Source organism: Myotis nattereri (assembly GCF_964212035.1).
Source record: "Myotis nattereri genome assembly, chromosome: 3".
In the NCBI taxonomy this organism is placed as follows: Eukaryota; Metazoa; Chordata; class Mammalia; order Chiroptera; family Vespertilionidae; genus Myotis; species Myotis nattereri.
In genome coordinates, this window is record NC_138077.1 from 123,085,778 (window position 1) to 123,099,608 (window position 13,831).

Consider the following 13,831-nt stretch of genomic DNA (forward strand, 5'->3'; position numbering starts at 1 on the left):
GTTTGTAGATAAACTTAGGCATGAATAAGTGAAAAACTACCAGGGTGGCCTGTGTACAAGCCAGGTGCTGTCATGGCAATCGACGGGCTTGATTGCTGCGTTTATGGGCTGAGATGAGCCATAGGGAAGACCTTTTTTGGTGGAGACATTAAAGTTTGGGCTGACTACTTAAGGGGCCAGATTTACTTAGATATGGTCCCGTGCAAAGATAATACATAGACTAGCTGCCTTTGCAGGCCTCCTGCTCTCTGATTCACTATACATATATGTACAGACATACATAAAATCTTCTTGAACTACTGGGCAGATGCAGAAAAGTGCTCGGACTGTAGGTGTGTGGCTAGAGGAACGTCCTGGCAAACACGCTAGCCTCCCTGAAGCCCCTGGTGCCTCCAGCCCCCGCGAGTAACTGCTGTCTGGCCCCTAGCACGGGGGTGGGGGTGGGGGTGGGTGGTGGTGGTGGGGAGTTGGGGGCGTGGTGGTGGTGGTGAGTCCTGCCAGGTTGGGACTCTATAACAATGGAGTCGGCTGTTTGTACTTATGTGCATCTTGCTCCTTTTGGAGAGATTCATTCATCTCGCTGCACATGCACACACACCCTCTCCCTCCTCCCCCGTCCGCGGAGCCCTCCTCTGCCCGGTGCTGTAATGGAGACCATGGGAGTGTGCGCCTGTGTGGAGCCGGGTGTGGGCAGCCCGGGAGGCGGCGCTCACCAGCATCAAGGGCATCATTGTGTCTCCCCAGCACTTCGCGCAGGGCCTGGGGCACAGATGGCTTCGGTAAACGTTTGCTGAGTGAGCCCATGAATGGCATGCTGTCACTGGGCCTCGTCATTTGTCCCTTGGCGTGCTCCCTGGTTCTCCTTGAAACACAGCTGCTTTCACGGCCGAGTCTTTATTAGGCAGCTGTGCTTGTTTTCAGTGCCAGGAAGAAACAGCCAGCGCAGAAACAAACCCTCCGGGCAGCCGTGTTCTCAGCAAAGGCGACCGCCTTTGTGCCAAGAATAGAACCGTCTACACCCTGGATGGGGGTTTAGGGCCCATCGGACTGGACTCACAGGGGCCAGGCGGCGGGGCTGGCAGAAAGGCCGAGCGTGACTCAGACAGTATCCGGGCACCGATTCAGGGGACAAGGGCTCCGACATTCTGGGGAAAACCCCCACACCCCCCAGCACAGCCAGCCCCGCTGCCCCTCCCACCCACAACCTCTGCGGAAGGATCTCTGCTTCTACATCACGTGGGCCCTTTCAGCCGGAGGGGAGGGGAGGAGAGGGGAGGGGAGGGGAGAGAGAGAGAGAGAGAGAGAGAGAGAGAGAGAGAGAGAGAGAGAGAGAGAGAGAGAAGGGTGTGGGACACACACACACACACACACACACACACACACACACACGGAGGGAGAGAGAAGGGAAGAGGGTGGGAGACACACACACCCACACACAGAGGGAGGGTGAAAGAGAGGCTTTTGTTCTGCCATCGACCATGATTGCTTACCTCCGCTGAGGGTTTTACGAAAGGATCAGACGGTCCACCCAGCAGACAGGATGGTGTTCCATGGCTCTGATCTGAAGCCATCGACATAAATCCTGTCTCCCGTGTGAGCGCTGTTTCTGTGTGAGCGCACTGTTTCTTTGCCTCCTGGGTGAGTCTGTGCCACACCAATCCCCACCCCCCCACCTCCACCTTCCATCCTTCCAGGAACCCTCCTCAGCACACTCACACCACCCTTGCCTCACTCACAGCCATGAAAAGATTTCCCACTCACTTGTGTGTTTGCTTGTCTAAAAAGCATTGAGTCACAGAATAAAATCCCATGGAGAGGGACACAATGGAAATATTAAAATTGGGACTGTGTAAGGAATTCTGTGGTATCAGATAAGTAACCCAGAGCCAAAATCAATAAATGTGACATATCACATAAACAAATTGAGAGACAAAAATCACACAATCATATCAATCGATACAGAAAAAGCATTTGACAAAATCCAACACCCTTTCTTTCTTTTTTTAAATTAAATCTTTATTGTCCAGATTATTACAGTTGTTCCTCTTTTGTCCCCCCAGAGCTCCCCTCCACCCGGTTCCCCTCCCACCCTCTGCCCTCACAGCCCACCACTGTCCTCATCCATAGGTGCACGATTTTTGTCCAGTCTCTTCCCGCATCCCCCACACCCCTTTCCCCCCCAAGAATAGTCAGTCCACTCCCTTTCTATGCCCCTGAATCTATTATAATCACCAGTTTTTTCTGATCATCAGATTATTTATTCACTTGATTTTTAGATTCACCTGTTGATGGATGTGTATTTGTTGTTCATAATTTGTATCTTTACCTTTTTCTTCCTCTTCCTCTTCTTAAAGGATACCTTTCAGCATTTCATAGAATCCTGGTTTGGTGGTGATGAACTCCTTTAGCTTTTCCTTATCTGTGAAGCTCTTTATCTGACCTTCAATTCTGAATGATAGCTTTGCTGGATAAAGTAATCTTGGTTGTAGGTTCTTGGCATTCATCACTTTGAATATTTCTTGCCACTCCCTTCTGGCCTGCAAAGTTTCTGTTGAAAAATCAGCTGACAGTCATATGGGTACTTCCTTGTAGGTAACTGAGTTTCTTTCTCTTGCTGCTTTTAAGATTCTCTCTTTGTCTTTTGCTCTTGGCATTTTAATTATGATGTGTCTTGATGTGGTCCTCTTTGGATTCTTTTTGGTTGGGGTTCTCTGCGCTTCCTGGACTTGCAAGTCTATTTCTTTCACCAGGGAGGGGAAGTTTTCTGTCATTATTTCTTCAAATAGGTTTTCAATATCTTGCTCTCTCTCTTCTTCTGGCACCCCTATAATTCGGATGTTGGTACACTCGAAGCTGTCCCAGAGGCTCCTTACACTATCTTTGTATTTTTGGATTCTTTTTTCATTTTGCTTTTCCAGTTGGGTGTTTTTTGCTTCTTCGCATTTCAAATCTTTGACTTGATTCTTGCGCTCCTCTGGTCTGCTGTTGGGAGTCTGTATAATACTCTTTATTTCAGTCAGTGTATGCTTAATTTCTAGTTGGTCCTTTATCATAACATCGAGGGTCTCACTAGATTTCTTGAGGGTCTCATTAAGTTTATCGACGGTTTCTAGAAAATTCTTGAAAAACCTCAAAAGTGTGGTTTTGAACTCTATATCTAGTAGTTTGCTTTCCTCCATTTCTGTCATTTGTGTCCTGTTTCTTTGTCTCCGCATTTTTTTATGCTTCCCTGTGTCGATAGAGTGGCTTTCTGTGCTAAGTGTCCTTTAGGGCCTAGTGGCTCAGCCTCCCCAATTACTCTTGGTGCACCCCCTTGTGGGCTTTGTGCACAGTCTTGTTGTAGTTAAGCCTTGATTGTTGTAGGTAACACTGGGAGGAATTGACCTCCAGGCCAATTGGCTGTGAGAATCGGCTGTGTCTATGGTGGGAGAACTTCTGTGCTGAAGACACCCTTATGGGGCAAGACTTGCTTCAGTGGGGCTTTGGTGCTCACTGAGTCTGCCCCCGGAGTATGTCCCTTATGGATCTGAGGAGTTGTAATTGGATGGTCCCACTCTGACCACTGGGTACACTGGCTCTTGCATCTAAGGAGGTGCTAATCTAGCCTCTGCCTGAGGCTACCCAGCAGAAGCCAGCTGTAAAGCAATGCAAGTTGCCCTGGGGCCTTGGGGCAGCTGCAGTTTGTTAAGTAATTTTCAGATTACAAAGGGCCGTGCCTTTCATATGCAAAAGCCTCTGTGCATGGCTTGGGCAGGGCGGGGTCCCAGGGGGATCAACAGGGCGGGTGGAGCGAGCAGTATGGCTGCTCTCAGCCCTGCCCTCAGAAGCCCTGGCAATCGCTGCAAACGCCTCCCAGAGAAAGCTGCCCTCAAGTTCCGACTGATGCCAGACAGTCCAGTTTCTCCCCATATGAGTCTGGGTCCCCAGAGACTGGCCCAGAACTGGAGCTCAGAGCTTGAGACTCCCTCCCGATTGAAAAAGACAATCGTGTCCTCAGCCGCCAGCCCTCTCCGCATGCACCTCTGCACCTTTGTATTTTACTTCTGCACCGCACCTCCTCTGAGTCTCGGTATGCTTTTCTCTTTCCTTCTAGTTGTAGAATTTCCACTCCGCCAGCCTTCCTATGGTTCTGGATAATGGCCGTTCCATCTTTTAGTTGTATTTTTGAAGTGGTTATGTGAGGCAGCAATCTCTGGTGTTTACCTATGCCGCCATCTTGGTTTCTCCCCAACTCCCTTTCTTGATAAAAACTTTCAGCAAAGTGGTAATAGAGGGATCATACCTCAACATAATAAAAGCCTTATATGACAAACCTACAGACAACATCACACTCAATGGGCAAAAACTAACCACATTTCCCCTAAGAAAGGGAACAAGACAGGGATGCCCACTTTCACCACTCTTGTTTGATATAGTACTGGAAGTGCTAGCCATAGTGATCAGACAAGAAGAAGAAATAAAAGGCATCCAAACTGGAAAAGAAGAAGTGAAACTGTCCTTATTTGCAGATGACATGATACTATACATAGAAAACCCCAAAGATTCCATCAGAAACTACTAGACCTAATAAATGAATTTAGCAATGTAGCAGGATACAAAATTAACACCCAGAAATCTATGGCCTTTTTATACACCAATAATGAACTCACAAATAGAGAAATGAAAAAAAAATCCCATTTACCATTGCACCAAAAAAAAATACCCAGGAATAAACTTAACTAAGGAGGTAAAAGACCTGTACTCAGAAAACTACAGAACATTGAAAAGAGATAGAGGAAGACATAAACAAATGGAAGAACATACCATGTTCATGGATTGCTAGAATCAACATCATTAAAATGTCCATACTAACAAAAGCAATATACAAATTCAATGCAATCCCCATTAAAATACCAATGGCATATTTCAAAGATCTAGAACAAACTCTCCAAAAATTCATCTGGAATAAAAAAAAAACCAAAAAACCCTGAATAGCATGGCAATCCTGAGAAAGAAGAACAAATTTGGAGGGATTACAATACCAGATATCAGGCTATATTACCAAGCCATGGTTCTCAAAACTGCCTGGTACTGGCGCAAGAACAGACATATGGACCAATGTAACAGAACAGAGAACCCAGAAATACACCCAAGCCATTATGCTCAATAAATATTTGACAAAGGAGGCAAGAGCATACAATGGAGTCAAGACAGTCTCTTCAATAAATGGTGCTGGGAAAATTGGACAGATACATGCAAATAAATGAAACTAGGACCAACTTACACCATACACAAAAACAAACTCAAAATGGTTAAAGGACTTAACTGTAAGATGGGAAACCATAATAATCTTAGAAGACACCATAGGCAGCAAAATATCAGACATATGTCATAGCAATATTTTTACCAATACAGCTCCTAGGGCAATGGAGACAAAGGAGAAAACAAACAAATGGGACTATATCAAAATAAAAAGCTTCTGCACAGCAAAAGAAACCATCAACAAAACAACAAGAAAGCCCACTGCATGGGAGAACATATTTACCAATGCTATTTCAGATAAGGGTTTAATCTCCAAAATTTACAGAGAACTCATACAATTAACAAAAGGAAGATAAATGATCCAATCAAAAAATGGGCAAAGGACCTAAATAGACACTTTTTGAAAGAGGACATACAGAAGGCTGAGAGACATATGAAAACATGCTCAAAGTCACTAATCATCAGAGATATACAAGTCAAAACAACGAGATACCATCTCACACCTGTCAGAATGGTTATCATCAACAAATGAACAAATGACAAGTGCTGGTGAGGATGTGGAGAAAAGGGAACCCTTGTGCTCTGCTGGTGGGAATGCAGACTGGTGCAGCCACTGTGAAAGACAGTATGGAGTTTCCTCAAAAAGTTAAAAATGGAACTCCCATTTGACCCAGTAATCCCACTTCTAGGACTATATCCCAAGAAACCAGAAATGCCACTCAGAAAGGATATATGCACCCCTAAGTTCATAGCAGCACAATTTTCCATAGCTAAGATTTGGAAACAACCTACGTGCCCATCACCAGATGAGTGGATTAGAAAACTGTGGTACATCTATAATACACAACGGAATACTATGCTGCTATAAAAAAGAAGGAACTTTTATCATTTTCAACAGAATGGATGGAATTGGAGAACATTATGCTATGCGAGATAAGCCAGTCGGAGAAAGATAAATATCACATGATCTCACTCATCTGTGGGATATAATGATCAATATAATTTGATTAACAAGAATAGATCTAGAGACAAATGTCAAGGGGGGAGGGTTAGAGAGCACCCAAAGGACTTGTATGCATGCATATTAGCATAACCAATGGACACAGACACTGGGGCGGTGGGGGCTTGCCCAGGATGGGAATGGCTGGGAGGGGGTGGACAATCAGGGAAAAGGGAGGCATATGTAAAACTTTAGACAATAAGTAATAATAATTAAAACAAAGAAACCCAGAGCCAGAGGGAAGCACACAAGTGCCACTGGCTTCGGTGGCTACCCTGGAGCCTCTGTCCACCTTCATTCAGGGCCACTGTGGGGAACAGACCTGGGGTGCTGACAAGGGGGCGGTGTGGTGCACAGGCCATCTCGCTCCTGTGGGCATGCCTTCTCCTTGTCTGGGAATCCGAATGTTCCCCTCCATTCAGGCTTCTTTCCTGGCATTGCCTGCCCCGTCTCCCTCCCTGGCTTCCCAGACCCAGCTGGGGGAGAGGAGGCTCTGGGTGGGTGCAGGATCCAGGCCCAGGCCCACCCACAGTGGCCCAGTGCCTCCTGGCCCTGCGTTTCTTCTCTGGCTGTTCATCTCCTTGTCTGAAGAGATGAGTCATGATACCCCTGGGCTTTGCTCACATCTGCTTCCTCCTGGCCCCAGCATACCCTCTTCTCTTCTTTCAGCCAAACTAATTGTTAACCTCTAACCCCCTTCAAGGCCTGGCTCCCTGTCCAGCCTAACTCAACTTCTCCCAGACTCTGGACCTGTACAGCACCTGGTGCCCCAAAACCTCACTGGCCCTCTTTGTGCGCTGCCCTCCCAGTCCACGCCTGGAAATCAAGGTTAAAGACTACTACTCAGAGCTCAGTGTACTGTAAAAGCTGCTGGAAGAGGCACGGGTAAGTAGGTTGAGGACGAACTGCCACCCTCTGTGGCTGCCATCTGCTCTCTTGTTGGAACCCCTTTCCTGCTTTGCTCTCCTGAATCCTGGCTCTTTGTCCATGCCCTTCCCTAAAATGAGTGGGTTTGCATGCAGGCTGCTCCCCGGCCTTCATATTCACCACTCAGGGTTCAGCCTGAGCCAGACCTGCACTGCGGGGGGGTGGAATTTGAGCTCCTGCAGAGTGCAGGGTGGAGAAGGGGGGTGGCCCTCGGTCTAATGGCAGAGGCTGAGCTGACTGGCGAGCTGTCCCCTGGGTGAGGCAGAGCTGAATGGAAGCTTAGTTGATTAAAAAAACTGCACTGACATTTCTTAAATAGCTAGGGGAAAGTGTCATGGTTGAGTCTGCCCGTGAGTCATAGTGATGCATGGTTCAACTTGTTTCCACCCACTTTAGCTTTTTTTCTTTCTCTGGAGCAAACCCACAGGATTATTTTCCTTTTATGCTGGAACCTGGTGACATCAGAATTTGGGCGAGAGGTTTTCTTTTGTGTGCTAAGAAAAGTGATGGGACAGCTGCTGCCGCAAAAATATTTTGTCTGCACTTGTGAGGAGTGAGTGGGAGAAGCTGGGTGAGGAGGCGGAGAGCAGGGGCAGGAAAGCAGTAGCTGACGTTGGGAATACTTGCCTTTGAGGGGACTTGAGGACTGACAGGGACATTTTAAAAAGTGCATGAGTAACCTTATAGCAGCAAGAAAGCCCAACACTCTCCCCTGGAAACAGACAGCTCATATTAGGCCATTTCTGGAGGGGAACCCAATCTTCCTATTTCAAAAATGAGGTAAGAGAAAAAGCTGCTTTAAAAGAATCGCCCTGATTGTTATGTTGAGAATAGATGGTAAGGAGACGATTTGCAAGGTTAGCACACAAGTCCAGACAGAAGACCAGGTGGAGGTGATGGAATTGGTCAGAATTTGGGTCGAACCAGCAGGGTTTGCTGAGGAAGGGGATGTGAGGTGTGAGAGGAAGTGCCGAGGAAGACACCAAGGGCTCTGAACTGCCCGCCTGGAAGAAGACAGGTGACTTTTCTGAGGTGGGAAGACTGTGCGGAGGCAGGCTTCATGGGAGAACTTGTTAAGTTAGAGCAGCGACTTCCAACCATGTGCCACAGGAACTTTTAAAACATGCGGCACCTGACTATTTAGTCAGGGGCACTGACCTCTTTTCTCTTAGACTGTCAAATAGAAAAATGGCAACAGCCAACACAACAATAGCCGTCCAGCGTGAATGAATCAAAATTATATCTATTTTTTGTCAGATTGGCAAAACTATATATTATTTTAGTAATTAGTTTACATGCCATGAGATGAAAAAGGTGAAAATCGCTGAGTTAGAGGTTTCCACACACATTCAGATGGAGATGCTGGCTGAGCAGCTGCCTCTATGGCAGTGATGGCGAACCTATGACACGCGTGTCACCTCTGAACTCATTTTTTTGGTTGATTTTTCTTTGTTAAATGGCATTTAAATATATAAAATAAATATCAAAAATATAAGTCTTTGTTTTACTATGGTTGCAAATATCAAAACATTTCTATATGTGACACGGCACCAGAGTTAAGTTAGGGTTTTTCAAAGTGCTGACACGCCGAGCTCAAAAGGTTCGCCATCACTGCTCTATGGGGTTGGAGCTCAGGAAAGAAGTTGGCTCTAGAGCAGCCATGGGCAAACTACGGCCCGCGGGCCGGATCCGGCCCTTTTGAAATGAATAAAACTATTGAAAAAAAAGACCGTACCCTTTTATGTAATGATGTTTACTTTGAATTTATATTAGTTCACACAAACACTCCATCCATGCTTTTGTTCCGGCCCTCCGGTCCAGTTTAAGAACCCATTGTGGCCCTCGAGTCAAAAAGTTTGCCCACCCCTGCTCCAGAGACACAAGTCTGGGAGTCGTGTTTGGCGTGTAGAAGGTGCGTGAGCCAAGGGTGCTGGCGATCAGCTCACAGGGAGGCCAGGGAGAGCACCATGGACACTGGGCCTTCCACAGGGGAGCCTGGGAGGAGGGAGCAGCTTAGTGAAGGGAAGGGCAGCCAGACTGCAGGGGATTCTAGAGGAAGGGAGAAGGGGAGAAGGAGAATGGTACGCAGCCACAGAAAGCTTCCCGCGAGCTTTGCTGTAGAGGGAAGCTGAGATATGGGATGGTAGAGTGAATGTGGAGACGAAGAAAATGCTTTTTATGATCACATCTGTATGGCGACAGAAATAGTCTAGTAGAGAGGAGAAAATTGATGATGCAGGAGAGGGAGATAAAAGCGCTGTGTGCTGTGCTCACAGGTGAGGAGGGGCCTCGGGAGCTTACCTTCAGGTGGCAGAAGGCAGTTCCTCTGCAGAAATGAGCAGGAGTGTTGTGGCAGAATGCGCCATCAGCCAGCACCCAGAGAGGAAAGTTTAACCTTTATTTCTCAGATCTGCTAGTCCAGGGGAATTCTGGATCCAAGGACTGAACTGAACTCGAGGGGAGGCTCCAACCTATATATCTCCTCCTGTGGCGGCCCCTGAGGGTCCCTGCAGCTCCGCCCAAGTCAGCTGTGGCGGGGCCCTGGGGTTAGGCTCTGCAGCTCCGCCCAAGTCAGTCAGATGGGGAAGTAAGACTACAGTTTTAACTACAGTTGAACTAGGTTACACCCCCCCCCCCCCCCCCCCCCGCCATTTTCCTTTTCAGGAGCGGACCCAGCAGGTTCCATTGCAGATCCTTTGTTGGGTTTGGTGGGAGGGACAGATTTGGAGCAGGATGTGAATGATCTTCAGATTAGAAAAAGACTCAAAGTAGCTTAACCACTTGGGTTAGTGAGCACAGATTTGGGCATCTTGACCCCAGGCCACTGGGGTTCCTCAGGGAAAATCTTGGACCAATGCTGGTTGGCAGATCTACTAACTGTCAGTAAATCATGATAGTTTTGTTGCTGTAGCAGGGACAATGGTGCTCATCAAACCTAACTGCCCATCGATGGATGAGTGGATAAGGACATTAATATATATATTATTCAGCCATAAAAAAGAAGGAAATCTTGTCATTTGAAACAACATGGATAAACCTAGAGGGTATTATGCTAAGTGAAATAAATCAGACAGAGAAAGACAAATACCATATAATATCTGTTATATGTAGAATCTAAAACAAACAAACAAACCAAAAAACCTCCACCAAACTCATAGCTACAGAGAATACATTGATGGTTGCCAATTGGGGGGAGGAATGGGTAAAGGTCAGAAGGCTGCTGGTGGTCACCAAAAAAATTCCATCTGCTCCTCACATTTTGCACCCAACCCCTTTCCCCTCCACTTCCCTTCCCCCCTCATCCCCCTTTGTCCCCCAAGGCAGGCGGGCAGTGATAGGTGATTTCTGGCTAATGGGCCAGAAATGTGATGTGTCATTTCTAGGTTGGTGCACCGGGAGGCCAGACACAGCATTGCAGCTCCCTCCTCTGCTGCGGCCCACAAGGTGTCATTGTGGGCCCTGAAGAACTATGTGGAGCACAGCCCCGCTTCGCCTCTACCCCTTCACCCCCATCCCAGCCAGCTAAAGATAGAGTGTATGGCATCAAGTCATTTGCATTTCAGGGTTAAAAGGTTACCATAGTGTAACCTAGCTGTTACTAACTCAAGCACACGTTACCAACCATGCGTTTAACAGAGTTCCGGCTGGTTTTTAATGAAAGGCCCAGCGATCTCAAGAGAGATTCCTGTGATGCTGTAGACTCTTGGACGTTCTCATGACTTGTCACTTGCACCAGGAACATGCCAGGGGCAGCTCCGTGTTCAGACAGTGCGCATTGTAAACCCAGGACTTACCTTTCTTCACCTGGAAGGGAGGTGACAGCTGTCCTCCCCACAGAGCTGTTTTCCTATCCATCACCTAAAAAATTCTTTAATTCTTGTTTTTTTAATGAAACAAACACAGGCTTGCAACCCAGACTGGTGGCAGAAAGAGGAGAGGGTTGAATCTAAATACCCAAGACCCCTGGCCCTCTCCTCAAGCAGACAGCGGGTAGGCTGGCCTCTTTTGCAATCTGTCGCTGGTGCTTCTGCATTTGCGGCGGGCTTCCTGGGAGACAGGCCCGGCTGTTTCATCGGAGTATTCTACAATTGCAGTTTAGAGGAAAGACTGCTCCCGGTGGCGGTCTCTGGTTAAGGGTAGGAACCGGGAACTCCCCTCCTGCTTTCTGAAAGCGAAAGCCGCACTGGCTCTAACCCGCCTCCCTCCCACCTGCCACCTAGTGGCTCCCTGGAGAACACCATCCTCCCGCTTAGCACTGGCCCAAGAAGGCTAGAGTTTTCATTCTGAGTGCTTATCTGATCTTCATAGGTATTAGCTCTGTAAGGCCCTTAGATTCTAAGCCAATCTTCTCAATTTATAGCCAAGGTTACACTTTAGAGATTAGGTGATGAGCAAACCCATGGCCATGGGTGAACTTGCCCAGTGAATGCATAAAGTGAGATAAGATCAGACCACAGAAGGAGACTGTCCCAGGCTGGGTTCATCAGAGAGTTTAGTCTGAGTATTTATTAGAGAGTACCCCTGAAATTGACCAAGAGGAGAGGAAGTAGAATTGGGCGAAGGGAGAAGGAAAGCTGCGATGGCCCTTGGGGAGCTCTGCAGTGAAATGGCTTTCGGAGTTGACTGTGTTGGGCGGAAATGGCTGCATCTGCATTTCCTTGCCTCCATCAGAGAGCCACCTCGGAAAGACTTTTGGACAAAGTAGCTCTTGGTAGCTGAAGTAATCCTAAAGGGGTTAGCACCCGAAGGCCCCATTCTTCCAGTGGCTGGGCAATACTTTTTACTGGAAAAAGGATCTGTTCTTGGGCCAGAGTTGCAGTTTGGTCTATTTACTGTCACAATTGGGTAAGGGAGTACCAAATGGCACCCAAGTACATCACCAGGGTGTCAGACCTTTACCGCCCTGTCCCCACTGGTGACAACAGCCCTATCTCCTCCTGGGGCTCAGGATGGTGACTCTTTTCAGCTGTGGGGCTCTGGACACAGGAGCCCTATTTGCCCAGCAATAGCCATTCATACCTTAGTGGGACTCCTGCCATGTCTCCTGGTGGAAGTGTTCTCCCGGAGGGAAGCAAGACCTCTAATCCTGTGGTCCGTAAGTGCAGGTTCGGGAAGCACAATCCCCTACGTGAGTTGTTGGGAGTGATGAGATGTGGGGTGGCTCCTACTTCCACCCCTTGGATCCCTGACTCATGAATTTATCCTACTAGGGACACAGTACCATATAAACTTGGGTTCAAGTTTTATCCAGGGCCTTGCAGGATGGCTTCCCATCCTTGGGAATGATGATCTCTGAGCATCTCCTTCAGTGGGAGGCTGCAGGTGTATGGCATAGAGTGTGTGATGTGACCAGTGGCTACCACGGGTCGGGCCCACTCGCCCGCTTCTTTTGCTGTCTCGTGATGTTATGTGCAATGCCATGCATAAGGACCACACCTTCTATAAGCACTTGGATAATGGCACCCTCTGCAGCCCTATGGACGGAAAGGGCAAACCTATACCTGGAACGTGGTTCTATTTCTGTTAGAACAAATTGCTGGCCCTTCTGGGTGGAAGGAGCATGATAACACCAACTTGCTGCCACGTGGCCAGCTGTTCTCCCTGAGGATGGTGCCATAACAGAGCCTGAGTCCAGATCTCTGTTGTAGGTAGGATGTTTGGTGGCAGCAGCAGTAAGATCAACTTTTGGGAGTGGAATTCCATGCTGTTGGCCCTTATGTAACCTCCATCTCTCCTACCCTGGTTATTCTGTTGTACCAGCCCTGTGGTGGTGGCAGGTGGGGGCTCACTAGCATCAACTGACCGAGTCATTCTGTCTATTTTGTTGATTAATTCGTCTCCTAGGTGATAACATGATACCATGATGTTCACAGCCTTAGATCATTCCATCACATGCCTCTTCCCCACCCTCCTTGTCCTCCATCTTCCAATCTTTCTCCTTGCAGGGCCCTGACCAGGCCAGACATGTCATTCCCCACTGCCCACTGGTCTGTAAGTTCTATAACCTTGGTCTACTCCCTGTCTACACAAAATAGACAAGCAGGTGCACTACCTGTAGCTTGCACCTCTATACTGACCTATCAAAAAAATGAGCTCAGGGTTTTACCTCATTCTTCAACTATTTCTATGGGGTCTCCAATACGGCCATAGGCATGAATTGTAGACAAGGCATTGGTGAAACCAAGGTGACGATGATGTAATGCATCAATGTGACATTCTGTAGGATGTCTAGATAGCCAAGATCTCTCAAGACTACATTCTGACAGAGTGTGAAAAATTAACATAGTCCTGGGCAAACCTATAAATGAATATTGTTGTTCATCCCATGTACTAGTAAATAGAAACTGTTTCTGCTCCTTTTTTCTGTTTGCAGTAGAAAAGAATGCATGTCCCAAATCCTTGTCCATGTCCCCGAGGCCTTATTATATTGCTCTAGCAAAGATACCACATATGCTATGGCACTGCCGTCAGGACTGCTTCTTGGTTGAGTTTATGGTAGTCCACTGCAATCTTCCAGGATTCAGCTGGTGAAGTAGAGATATGATCACTACCCTGCATCCTTTGGATCCTCAAAGGTGGCACTAATGTCCACCATTCTCCTCTGTATGCAATATTGCTTGGTTGGGGAAGGGACAATTTCATAGTCTTCCACTTGGCTTTCTC